Below are 14,008 nucleotides of genomic sequence, written 5' to 3'. Positions count from 1 at the left end.
ACCCAGCATGAATCCCCAAGCCAAAATTTATAACCACTGCCCCTATCGTTATTATTTGGTGCTGCTGAGAAGCGTTGGGGATGATCTGCTTTAGAAATGCCCTTCTACCAGTTTCAGGCTGCTGCTAGGTCACCTTCCACTGCTGAAGCAGTGGACTGAAGCAGCCCAACCACAGGACAGGACAAGTGAAGCTGCAGAAATGGGCTGCTGAAGGAGACCTTGACATACTCTGGCTTGGCTGACAGCAGCACCGAATGCATTTAGTCCCTCCCCAAAAAACAGCCAGCTAGCTCTTTCCCAAAATCTCCTGTGAGAGAGGGGTCCCAGCACCTCCAAGGCTAGCCCTTCCTTTTACACTGAAGCAAATTATTGCTCTGTCAGACAGAGTTGTTCCTTATATTCTATGTAGGGGCTGCAGTTGATGGTAACAGGACTGAAAGAGTGGTCTACAGAGCCCCCAGTCCTCGTAACAACACCATAAACTACCTGAAAAGCCAGCAGGTCACCTGGTTCTGTTTATTTTCTTCATTCCAGCAGCTCTATTTCATATTAAAAGTATTCCTAAAACTTCTACAAGAAAGATAGGTATCTTTGCCAAGCATGATATTACTTGACAGGGAAGAGGAAACACGGAGAAGCAGTCTGTACATGTCATCTGGCAGGGAACTTGCCAGAGGAATGGGCTATTAAAATAAAAGCTGTGGTATAAAGAAGTTGAGTCATGCATGTGGCTTCTATTCCTGTTATCAGGAGGGGAAAAAAAGTACCTGATCTCAAATTACCTAACCAAGAGAAAATGAGAACAGCGCTATTTGCCTATCACTATTCATTATTTCAGTAGTACCAATGGCAAAGTACCCTGCTTTGAGATCTATGTATTTAGTCAAGAACAAATTGAATTCACCAAGTGTCCTCAAAACCTTACTGTTGCCTCCATGCACATGCAAGCTTAAAATAAGATGGAAAAAGGGATTCTGCAACCACTGTTGCTGCAGCTTCAGGACACCTGGCTGAAGTGGCAAACATGCAGTGTTCACTCCAGTCAGTGGAAAAAATGCCTGTTCCTTTCAAGGGATTTGAGATCAGGTCCAAAACAAGTAAGGGTCACCAAAAGATAGGAAGAAGCCTGGGAACGAAAAGTGCAGTAAAAGTGCCCAGTATTATTACAAACATCCCCCAAGGCTTCTCATAAGAGTGCAGGAAAGCAATAGCTGTCATATTGTATTATTTTGGTAAGAATAGCCATTAGTCCCATCTTGACTGCATTCCAATCAATACAAGATAAATGCTCCTATGGATTTTTTTTCTCCCTTTTTTTTTATACCTTGTTAAAGTGAGCCAATTCTCTTACCTTGTTACACAGCGACTTCTAGAGCACTCACCTTTGGCACATGGATGATGGATGGTCTGGGGATGTGGGTACAGAGTACAATAGCATCTTGGCTCAGCTCGTTAGCAGCAAACACTGATGACTCTGTGATAGCAGACGCCGACTGAACAGCAGTATGGTTGCTAGAACTGCTGTTTGTGCGGCTGTGTTTTTCGGAGTGTCTAAAAGCCTTGAACATCTCCTCGCTGCCTTTCTCTCCTGCCTGCCTGAGGCTGCTGGCTGCCCTTGGAGCTGGCTGCAGGCACACTGCTGAGGTTGCCTCGGTCTTCTGCTCGTCCATGGCTAGAGGGCTCGTGTTGGGCTGGTCAAACGGGGTGTTTTCGTGTGCATTTCCGAAGCAGGTGAGCAGGGCTGAGCAAGGGAAAGGATGCATCTTGGATGACAGGTTATCGGATCCGCTTAGCCTGCTTTCCACATCAGCATAATCAACAGGCTGCATTCACATCCAGAAGAGAGCCCCGAATTTACACCCAGGCACAATGTCATTCCAGCCTTCCCAGAGCAAGCACCCCCTTTTCGGCTGTCGGGTGCACCCAGAAGCGGGGTGCTGCGCATCCCCCTCTGCTGCAGTCAGCCTGCTACCTCCTCGCGGCCGTCTGCTCCTATTGTCTGCGAGCCAAAGAAGTGCCGACACAATGAAAATGTTTGCAACAGTTGCATGCTCTTCCTCTGAGCTGTCAGCAGCTAAACAAAGCCCTCACAATAGCCCCATAACCCCGGCGGGCTACGGTTACAGAAGCGGAGGCTACGGCATCAGGCAGTCTTCAGTCAATAGCGCTGCAGCCTCAAGTTACCTGGTGAAGGAGGCAAAAAGATAATGTAGCCCGAGCTCTCCAGCCATAATAGCAACATCATGTGTATCAGTGTCATCATAACAATAGTATAACTGGCTCCAGTTACACCACTCAGATATTTTTAGCCAGAAACACTAAAATTGTTCATCTATCAATGACTTAGCTCAAAAATGTACTTTTCAGGCTGTTGGAGGGGTCATTCGCTGTTGAGAAGGGAAGCTGAGAAGTGGCTCTACCTGGGGAGAAGAAAAGATGCGGGCATCCCATGCTCATGTCCAGCACACAGCCCCTCTCCTTTGGTTTGACAAATGGGAGCTCCTCCATCACCATGCAGCACCGCTGCTCCCAGCTCTTCTCCATCAACACCCACAGCTCTCCTGATCCTCCACTCCATGGGGAAAACCAGGGCAGCATCCTACTGAAACTCAGTGTCGGGTTGGTGTAAGAGGAGATGTTTCCTTTTGCAGCATGCAGTGGCTTGAGGCCGGCTGCTAAAACAAGAATACAAGGGAAGGAAGGAAGGAAGGAGGGAGGAATTGTTCATAGTTAGGGCATCTGCTTCCAGAAAATCCCTGGTCTTTTCCTTTGTGTGCTGCCAGAGGCTTCCTGTGTGATAGAGATGATGTTATTCAATCTCTATCTCCCTTTGTATAAAGGACGAGAGTAATCACTCCTCTTTTTTTCCACATGCTATACAGCTCCTGTCTCTTTGTAAAAGGTTATAAACTCTTGAGGGAAACAGCTCTTATTTGTTTTCAAGCTGCTGGTATACGAGGTCTCCAAATTCCAATGCGGCATCTACCTGCTAATAGCACCTAATGTGAAATCTGGAATTTTGGTTTTTCCCAAGAAAACTGTACTTTTCCATTTACTCCTGATGTGTTGTTAGTGGGTTGTTTGTTGTTTATTTTTGGTGGTGGTGGTGTTTTTTTTTGTTGTTTTTGTCAGAGCCTCCATGTAACTGGGCCTTTGATCGTACTGTAAGGCTTGACATTGAGCAAAAATATGATATATGAAGAGAAACTCATGTTTCCAGTAGATCATGAGGAACTGCACTACAGAAGGTTGAGGGTTAAATTCCCATTTTGTCAATTGTTAGTGCCTGAGGCTCCCAGAGCAACAGAACAATCTCAAGTCCCTCATCCAGCAGCTTGTCTTCACCCATCAGCGTGTCCTGATTTCCTCACTCCTTATCGCACACATTAATTCCAGCTGTCTTAATGAAAAAGATGAGTGCCACTAAAGAGATCTGTCAGACACTCTGATGCTTAACAGAACTCCTGAAAACCCACTGCAATGGAGCACTACATATAACCGTCACGAGATATAGAGGCAGATGTGAGGCTTGGCATTACGTTTCCATTTGATAATTGTATTTGTATTACTCTCAGAATCACAGAATATCCTTAGTTGGAAGGGACCCATGAGGATCACCACATCCAACTCCTAGCTCCACACAGGACCACCCAAAAATCAAGCCATGGGTCTGTTTTTTCAAGTACTTCTTGAACTCCAGTTGGCTCGGTGCCTTGACCACTGCCCTGGGGGGCCTGCCCCAGTACCCAACCACACACACAATGAAAAACCTTTCCCTAACCCCCAGCCTGGCCCTCCCCATCCCAGCTCCATGCCATTCCTTCGGGTCCTGTCGCTGTCCCCAGAGAGCAGAGCTCAGCACCTGCCCCTCCGCTCCCCTCGTGAGGGAGCTGCAGGCCGCCATGAGGCCCCCCCTCGGCCTGCTCTGCTCAGGGCTGAACACACCAAGGGACCTGAGTCATTCAGTCTTGTCCTCTAGACCCTGCCCCATCTTTGTAGCACTTTGGGCATTCTCTAACAGTTTTATGTCCTTTTTATACTGCGGCACCCAAACCCACACACAGAGCTCGAGGTGAGGCTGCCCCAGTGCAGAGCAGAGCAGGACAATCCCTCCCCTCGCCCAGCTGGCCATGCTGTGCCTGAGGCACCTCAGGGTGCTGTTGGCTCTCCTGGCTGCCAGGGCACACTGCTGGCTGTGTTCAACTTGAAGTCAAACAGAACCCCCAGGTCCCATAACTCTTAGGTGGGACCATTCTCTTTACATCAGCTTGTCTAATTGTCCAGAGTTTGGTTTTAGAAAGGCCCAAAGTGCAATCTGAGTGCAATCTGGGGCTCTTGCTGATCTGTGTCACATGCCTTGATTTGTAAATACTGCTGCAAAACTGGAATTTCTTTAAGTGAAGTGTCACATACTGACAGTATTACACGGAATAAAATTACTTTGGCTCAGACCCATCTTGCTTCTCTCATCAGCAGGAGATGGCAGCAGCAGCAATCTCAGTATTCCCGTTCAGTGAGTGCCAGGAGATAAAAAACTGGTTGTGTGATATGAAGCATCTTCCCCTTGTTTTGCATCCCCCAGGAAGGACACGGATCCATCTGGGAGCAGAGCTATTGCAGATGGATCCGTTCAGCACCCATCTGGATGCCCTGTTCTGCATGGCACCATAGGTCCCTGCCTGAAAGTTTTGGGCTTTGCTTTGGGTTGCAGGTAGATGAAAGTTCAGCAGGTTTTTTTCTCCTAACCTTTATCCTTTTATTAGTTCTGGCTTTGGATGCTTCTGTCCCTCAGTTTCTAATTTACCAAAGGTAAATAAATACTGATCTATCTCAGAGGAGTAGGACATTAAGAATTATGAGTTGTTCAAATATTGCAGAGCTGAAAGCCTGGCAGAATCAATCTCACGTATCAGGGAACTTCAGAAGCTGAGGAAGCACTCAGAAGCCTGGTTATTTATTTGAGTTTTACAGACTTGTTGAGGATGTGAGAGTGGCCCTATGTCTACAAACAAACTTTCTCATGGGATTTCTGGTGCCTCCACTCATTCCTGGGCCCCTGCAGGACAAAGGGCACAGGCAAAATGTTTTCAAGAAATTGCTCAAATATTCAGAACCTCAGAAGAAGTTCAGTTTGAGCTTAAACATAAACAAGTTTAGAGACTGTCTCATTTCTTGTAAAGCAAATACCCTATAAGGACATTTCCCTTTACTAATCCTTAGGCTTCATAAAAATGTCTGAAAGAAATTAGTAAAGTCCTCTAGGAGTTTTTTCTGTGTTATCTTCTAAGCTTAGCTCTACATTTATGAGTGTTTTTTCCTTGATTTTGCTAGATATGGTATTTCTACCAAAGATACGATATTTTCGACCAAAGGAACAGCTCCTTTTATGGGAACAGCATTTGATGTTTAGATATAAACTTTAATTTTGGTGATACTCAAGCAAGACTTCAGGCAATCTGACACATCTTTAATAACACAGTAAGGTGTCCCTGGATTTAAAATAATTAAATCAGCAAGTCAGCCAACAACTTACAATTCAGTTCTTTCCAACCCTTTAGTTGGCCCTACAAACACCTTTCTTCACCTTTTCTCAGATCCTTGTGAGTTTATTGGGACACTAGGCTCTGTGAAAGCTAGATACAAAAATGAGTCATGATCACCATGCTACACGTATATACACCTTTGTGAAGAGGGGTTGTTTTAAAAATAAGATGTCTGCCTGTATTACCTCTGAGGAGAGAGGATATCAATTGCTTTTTCAGTCATTAAAAAGGACAAAGTACTCCTTTCTCATAGGTGAATACAGAAGTGGTATGTGTAATTAACCTGTGAGTTTTGCCTTGAGTTTAAAGACAATATAAGAAATCACCACAAGTGGAGAGCTTCCAAAATGAGGTGGTAATAGCATCTAACAGAATCATATCATAGAACCATAGAATGGCTTGAGCTGGAAAGGACCTCAAAGATCACCTATTTCCAATCCCCCTGCCATGGGCAGGGATGCCACCCACTGCATCAGGTTGCTCAGGGCCTGGTCTTGAACACCTCAGGGATGGGGCATCCACAGCCTCTCTGGGCAACCTGTTCCAGTGCCTCACCACCCCCTGAGTGAAGAATTTCCTCCTAACCTCTAATCTAAATCTCTCTCTTTCAGTTTAAAACCATCACTCTTTTTCCTGTCATTGTCAGCCCAAGAAAAAAGTTGCTCTCCATCTCTTTTACAAGCTCTATTTAAGAATTGAAAAGATGCAATAGGGTCTCCCTGGAGCCTTCTATTCTCCAGGCTGAATAACCCCAGCTCTCTCACCCTGTCTTTATAGGAGAGGTGCTCCAGCCCTCTGTTCAACTTTGTGGCCCTTCTCTGGACCCACAGATCCACATTCTTCTTGTGCTGGGGGCCCCATACCTGGAAATAGGTGACAGCCATGAGCTCCAGCAGTCACCCCCCTCCCTCCCCACCCCAGTCTTCTCCCAATTTGAGGTTATTTGTTTTTGGCTTGAGCCCATCACTCTAGCTATCTCTGAAGACATGATTCAAGGTTCATTTCATTTGAACAGATCTCCCTGTACCAATCGAGCAGTGTGCTAACCACAGTTTTACGTGTGAGGAGATATTATTAGGGCAAGTGACAAGACTTGCTTTATTTCTCTTGAGTGTGCTCATAAATTACTGATGAGCTAAAATGTACTGGCTTAACGCCTCAGCAAGTTGGACATTTTGAGTAAATGGAGAAGGTGAATTTCAGCCAACTCTTGACCCTTCTTCAGTATCATTCCTTCAACAGAAAATTTTCCTTCCCGTGGTTGATATTATACTCTTAGCAGGAGACATTGGGCTAGATTTGGCTCAGGCATCTCATGCTTCCAGCAAGGATTAAGTTTGTTCAGTTACCTTGGAGGAGCCTGTTTTACAGCACGTCATCCTGTTTGCAGGTTCAAATGCTGTCCTTCTTTCCACACCATTGTGCCCTTACAGTAGCGCTGATTCTCCAGCCATCTCCCACAGCCATGTCTGTCTGCCGGGGGTTGTCCACAGCCTGGTGTTCCCCAGCTGCTCCTCTTCCTCATCCTGCTCTAAGCCCCAGCCTGTATCTTCTCTCACCGTGCTGCTTGGAGAAACAAAATGTTCATTGTGCCAAAGCATGTTTTAGGTTAAATCTGAGCTATTCATGACCAGTACAGATCCACTGTGTTCAAAGCATGGGGGTCAGAAACAATGTTCAGAGGAATTGAATCCAGCCTCCCACTGATCCACTTTTGTAGGCTACCCAAGCTTTAGATGAAAGTCGGTCGAGGTTCTGGCTTCCCCTCCTGAATATATATTTCCTATATATACATAATATTTATGTTCTATAGAAAAAGATGAGTAGGATGTGAAAAGAGTGTATCAAAACCATGAAATACAGCTAGGAACAACCTGGCACTACTTAGCTGGAGCTTAATGGAAGGGAGATCAGAGAAGAGCCATGTGGACGTCAGAGCATCCAGCTCCAAGGGAAGGTTTAAAGAGCTTCGCTGGACATGCAACAAAAAAGCAATATGCACTATATTTATCTGAAAAGAGTGAGGATTGAGGTTTTTTAAGCTCATTATGGTAGCCAAAACACTCCCTAAGATCTTCAGTGTTTCTTTCAACTTCTTTTCAACAATAACGCCTGCTATTGGGGATCACTGGGGATAGGTGACTGGGTTAGAGGGACCGTTCATCTCATCCAGTTACGGCAGTTCATGTGTTTCTAGACAGGTAAAAATGAGGCCAAGTAGGAAAAAAAAAAAAAAAAAAAAAAAAAAGTTAATAGTAACATAGTTACTATTGCAGGAAAATTGCAGGAAGCTTTATTAGTTTTCTTGACTATTTTCTGAAATTTCTAATGCTCAAAGAATCCTAATTCTCTACAGGTCAAGGATTCAAGAAAAAATGGTCATTTTTCACGCCTAAAGTGAATACTGATCCATTGAATTCTGAAAGTCTTGAGCAGGTCTGTTTAGTGACCCCCAAAATCTTCCTCCTGGGAAGTTGTGAAAACCTCATATTCCTTGCTGCACTTAAAACTCTATAAGACTACATGAGCAGCTGGAGGTAGGCACCAAATATACCTCCTCTCTGTCTTCCTGGGGTGGGCCATCATGCTGAGGGGCTATGAAGATGCTCATCCTGTTAAAGGATTCATGCTGGACACTGTGTAGCTGGAAGAAAGAAAGAAAAAAAAAAAAAAAAAAAAAGCTGCCAAAAGCAGCTGGTGGGATTCCAGCTGGCAATGAAGGGCTGAACTTAAATCCTTCTCAACAAATTGTGCCATCCTGCATTACTGAACAAAAAGCAGGATGACAGCAACAGTGTGACGGATGCATGCGTATACTTTTAATAACAATAGAGAATCCTTGTTCAGATTTCCAATTTCCAGCCACACAAATAATGTTCATACTCATCCAGATGGAAGTCCTGGGCCCAGAAGCCAGCAGCTCTTGTGACCCAGGTCCTGGCTCTGCTGCTGAAATGGGTCCGAGCGAGATGATAATGTTTCCTTAGCCATCTTCCAGCTGGGCAGCTTGCTCCCATCAGCGAGACCTGAGAAAATCTGAAGGGTGCTTAATATGTGAGTTCTTCTATACCAAGCTTTAGTAGTTTCTGAGGTGGGCTTAGAGCCTCATTCTTGAAGTTATCTGTGTAAATCCAGCTGGTTTAACAGCAAATGAAATAAAACTTCCATCTGAGTGCAGGTTGTCCTTGAGACAGGAGCAGAAACTCTTCTGTCTGTAGTTTAAAGGACTCAAGATTAAAAAACTTATTGTTTTTAAGTGGCCTTTCAGGCACTGTTGACACTTGAAGCTTCTGAGGCAGAAGAACATTTTAATATAACTGATGCTTTGTAAACGATCAGGTTCATTTATGTTCTGCCCTTTCCTCAGCGACACAGCCAGCTTTCACAACTTTATACATCTCTAGCAATTTTCCATGTTTTACTGTCGCCCACTAATGTTAACGTGCTGTGACCATGCAGCAAATCAGCGCATTATGTAAAACAAAAGAGCAATGGCAAAACACTTCCTTAGCTTCAATTGTTTTATATTAGAGCAAGATTCCTCGTGAATTTACAAACAAGCATGCCAGCCTCGGTGCAGCCCTTTTAAAATAACACAGGCCTGCCTGATGACTAATTTTTTATCAGTCTTTATCCAAAAGGCAGCCCACCCTCAAGGAGCAACAGAAAGGTGGTTGTGTTGTTTGCCACTTCCTCAGACTGGAGATGGATCTGAGATGCAGCAGGGGAATTCGGGGGCCCTCGTGGCTGATCCAGCACCCAAGCAGTCCACAAAGCACCTTGCTGTGACTCCTGGATCAGGATCTGTGGAGGCAAATAGTCCCCAGCTGGCTGCGGGGTGATGTGCTGCTTGCACGGCTTGGCATAAGGCTGCAGCAGGTTACCAGAAGCCCTTTTGGAAATACACACACCGATGTCTGCTTTCACAGCAGGGATTTTCCCAAATAGATCTGATTTTCACAGCTTTTGCACAAGTGGCACATGGAAGGGGGTCTCACCCTTCCCTTGGAGAGCATGCTCCTGCTCCCTGCAGCAACGGGCAGACTCCGGTGTCAGCAGCAACACCCAGCAAGCTGAGGTTGGGGCTTCCTCCTCTGGCTGCCCCTTCCTGCACTGCTGGCTGAGCCAAACCCCTTCCAGCCTCACACAACAGATGGCTAATTAGGGTCATGGGGAGAGGAAAGCTGCTCGGGGCCTTCTGTGCCGGGAGCGGGCTCATGGTTACGCAGCTGACATCCATCGGCGTAACGCATTCTGCCCTCACAGCATGCAAATACAGGCACGGGGGGACTGCGGCTCAGTCCTGTCCTTGAGTTCTGGTGAGCTGGATTTGGGCATGGAGGATGCAGAGAAATTGGGTGTGCAAAAGGAGGGAATGAGGTCCAGGAGCATCTGCCTTTGAGGGCATGGATGAAGGGTCCCGAGGAGGACACCAAGGCAATAGCTGCCCTTGCTGGATGCCCTTTCCATTTTTTTTCACCTTCCTCTCACTCCTCAATCCCCTCAGAGGATTTCCCCTGGCAGGAACATTTGGTTTCCAGCATCTTTTCATCCCCACTGACCTCTTCTTTGAATCCTACCTGTATTCACCTGAAAAATACCATTAGTGCCATCTCAAGGCATCGTCACTGTCTCTGACCCTTCCTTGCCTCTTGCTGCTTGACTATGCTAATTACACTGTGCCAATTAGCTCTCCATGTAAATTCACCCAATTAATTTGACATTGAGATCCCATCTTCAACCAAGTCTCCATGGCCAATAGGTCTGGGATTTAACCAATACGTCTGGGAGCCACCAGGAATCACAGATGTGCCTCATACAGGGACGAAATTGCCCTCTGAAATTCCTGATGCAGGGAGAAGTGTTTGTATTCCCCTTTTTCCCTCATTTAGGCTTGAAAAGACACCCTCATGTAGGACATCAGCCATATGTTGATCCTTGCATCCTGTACGCTCACTGAACAAATCCTGACCTTCATCTCAACGCAGTAACGATTTGTAAGTCATAAAAATAAAATCAAAAGGGCAACGTAATGAGATATTTTTAGAACGTATAATTGCCTTTTGGTTTGTATTTTCCTGTAAACCTTTGGGTGCCTTATAGAAACACTTCAAAAATGTTGATGTTTCATTTATCACAGAATCCCAGAATGGTTTGGGATCGAAGGGACCTTAAAGCCCATCCAGTTCCAACTCTCCTGCCATGGGCAGGGACACCTCCCACCAGCCCAGGCTGCCCAAAGCCCCATTCAACCTTTTCTTCAATATTTAAAGAAAAACACCTTCTCTATTTCCTCTGTATAAAGAAGTCATCTTTCTTGCTAAAAGCATTTTTATGGGGGGAAAAAAAATTAAAAAAAATTATGCCAATGGCTTTGACCAGAGCCAGGACTCCAAACAGGGTCCACAACCATTGTGCTTGTGATTTAATTTTGGCTGTACATTGCTTGGTTTTGTTCAGTTTACAACATCCATGCTTGATGCTTGGACAACGGAGAACTGAGCCATTGGCTGGATTCTCTGTTTCATCAAGGCACAGCATCCAGTGCCTGCCCAAAATTCATCTCAAGTAGAAGCAGGAGACTTAACAAACTTCATCCATCAAGTCCAGGACCCACCGCAATCAACCACTGGATGGATGGCCTCATCTCCCAGAGCAAAATTTGGGTCCTGATCACTGGGGCTGCCCTTTGAGGCTGTGCTGGCTGCCTGGGCAATGCAGACAGTATTGGACCCACGATGTTAAAGACATATTTTTAGGCAATGCACTTGCTTAACATTTGCTAACCATGCTGGAACAAAATGCAGACGGTGGGTTTTGCTCATGCCTCGGCAGGCATTTTGCTGACTCGGTTCTTTTTTTAACCCTCACGGGCAACGATCCAAAGACATCATTGTAATATTCATAAAAAACTAATTATCCAGAACTTCAGGCAGTGGGCACGGTAACCCTTCTACACAAGTTTTAACAGAGGGTTGTCGGTTTTACAGATTTTTTTAGGAAATTTGCCTAAGCACAGATGGCTCCTCACCACGAGACAGAGCTGTTGCTGTTTCACCTCCATGCCACTTCCACCCTCCAGGTTTCATTTGTTTGATCGAGTTCCACTCTTAAAATCTCCTATTTTCTTACACACACAGCTTGCAGGTGCAGCTTTCCAACGCCTGACTTCCCGGGGTGGGTTTTGTTGCCTGCAGTGGGCTGCCCAACTGACCAGGCAGGAACTTCCATGTCAGTGCCCAAATCGCATCAAACAGCTGTCTTCATCTCACAGACTGCTCCGATTTCTATGAAAATGGCTTGAAATAGCTGTTTCCCCCTCACTTTCAACTTCACAGTGGTATAATCAGGTCATGATAAACCACAGCACGGGTGTGTTTTGCTCTACCTTCAGGAACAAATATTTGGCAAGAACAAAAGTCACTGACTGGCACACTCCAGGTGCTTCAGGCTTGGAAAATCTTGGAAAATCCATTTCCTTGCATGCCTCAAATAGGAAAATAACAACCAAAAAAGCAGTAACTCTGTTATTGCAGCAATGTGTTTTCCAAAGATGTGATGTGAGGGCCACCCGGAGTGATTTAGGTGTGGAAGAGCTGAGTCAAGCGGGTGTAGGGCTGTCATCCTGCTGCTGCTGTGCTATGGGGCTGTCCCATGCTGCAAAGAGATGTCACCTGTGCTTTGTGCCCCCCACAGCAGATGCAAAAGGCCACCCCATCAATGTCCCGCTGGGTCTGTCTGCATTGAGCAAGGGTGACTCGGTGGGAGAGGAGCAGCTGAGCTTCCTGGGCTCCAGAGAGAATTAATGCACCACGTCTCCTACACCCAAACATCCTAAAAGCCACTGCTCTGACCCTCTGGAGCTGCTGGCATGCAGACAGAGAGGGCAGGCACAGACAGGGGCTGTTAAGAAGATGGATTCTAGGAAATAAAACAGATGCCAAACTCAGCTGGCCTGAAAGCTGCCCGGTCCTGCATCCATCCTCTGCTCCAAGCCCCCTCTCCCAGGATATTAGTTATTTTAGGATAGCTACCAATTTCATAGCTGAGGTCCACAATAATTGCCCAAATTGCAAAAACCCCGCAGAGAAACGACTGCAGGGAAGCACTATCAGTGTTTCCAACCCAGACCCAGACCTCTGCAGGGGCACTGACAACAGTTTCACATCCGAGGAGCTCTTGGCTCAGCCCAGCACGCCTCCATCGCTCCCACCAGGAGGCTGCTCCACCTCTGATTTCCACAGCCACGAGCACAGTGGGGAGGGCAGATCCCAGCCTGTGTCCTTTGGACAGAATCCTCCTTCACGGCTCACTTGCCAGCCACATTAACCAGTGCTTCCCAACTCCCCTCCCCACCACCAGCCCCTCTGCAGGTGGACAAAAGCCTTGCTCTCGCCACGGGATGCCGGGAGACAGAAGGCATCTCTTTTGCCAGACTCTCCGAAACGGTGGTCTCAGCAGCAGGGGAAAAAATACATGCGTTTTCGGGCCGCTGAATTTGCTGGCATCAGCAAATGTCGGCTTACAGAGCACGGCTGCCCCGGGGTGCTGCAGGCTGATGGCAGCTCTTTCTGCATCACTTAATTGGGCACGGGAGTCCCACCTGGTACACAAAACATTTCCAGAGCAAACATTTGCTTTCCCCCCCTAATTTTAAAACTGCTATTTAAGCATGTACGTGATGAGTGCCTTTCCCACTGAATCATTTTGCATCGGAGCCACGGGACAATGGAAATGTGGGGGCTCTGCTGAGCTCGTTTGACTCGTGGCAGCAGTGATTTTATCCTTGTGTGCACACCTGGCTCCACAATCAGTCCTCAGGCAAATCAAGTCACGGCTGAGCAGACAAGACATCTTGAACTGAGATCTAAATATTTACCCCCAAATAAATACATGTTCTTGGCCACAAGGAAAACTGGTCCTTTGCAAACTTTAGACAAAGAGTTTCATTCATTGCTTGAAATGCTTTGGCAAGGAAATACACATTTGTGTGTTTTGTACCTAGCTTTACCTCACTGCAAAATGATATTGTCATTTTGGATAGGAAATGAAGAATATCTTACCCAGATGAACCTGGGAGGAGAATGGAGGTAGGCAGGAGGGTTTAAGGTGTGTTTGGCCAGGTCCCCAGAGTAGTATTAATGTAAGAGTATTAACTGCTCTTTTACAAAGTTCTAGGAAGCTTTAACAAGCTGGAAGGATGGGGAACGTGGGTTTAACTTCTGCAGCAGAGCATGTCTGAGAGACGAGTAACACCAACAGTAAAGCGGGGCCTTGGCTCGTTACTGATGTGGTAGGAGCAATTCGTCGCCAAAGTTATCTTTACCAGCATGAAGATTGCATTACACGGTCTGGCCAATACTGAGTTGCTACCCCATCCCCTCCAAAACACGACTAATAGGAGTATTATCGTGGGGTTGTGCTGCCACCTCGATGCAGGAGTGCTCACATAGCAGCTGGCTGGC

Source organism: Aythya ferina, assembly GCF_964211825.1.
Source record: "Aythya ferina genome assembly, chromosome: 1".
Taxonomy (NCBI): domain Eukaryota; kingdom Metazoa; phylum Chordata; class Aves; order Anseriformes; family Anatidae; genus Aythya; species Aythya ferina.
The sequence above is the reverse complement of the archived record's forward strand: the minus strand, read 5'-3'. Positions refer to the sequence as shown.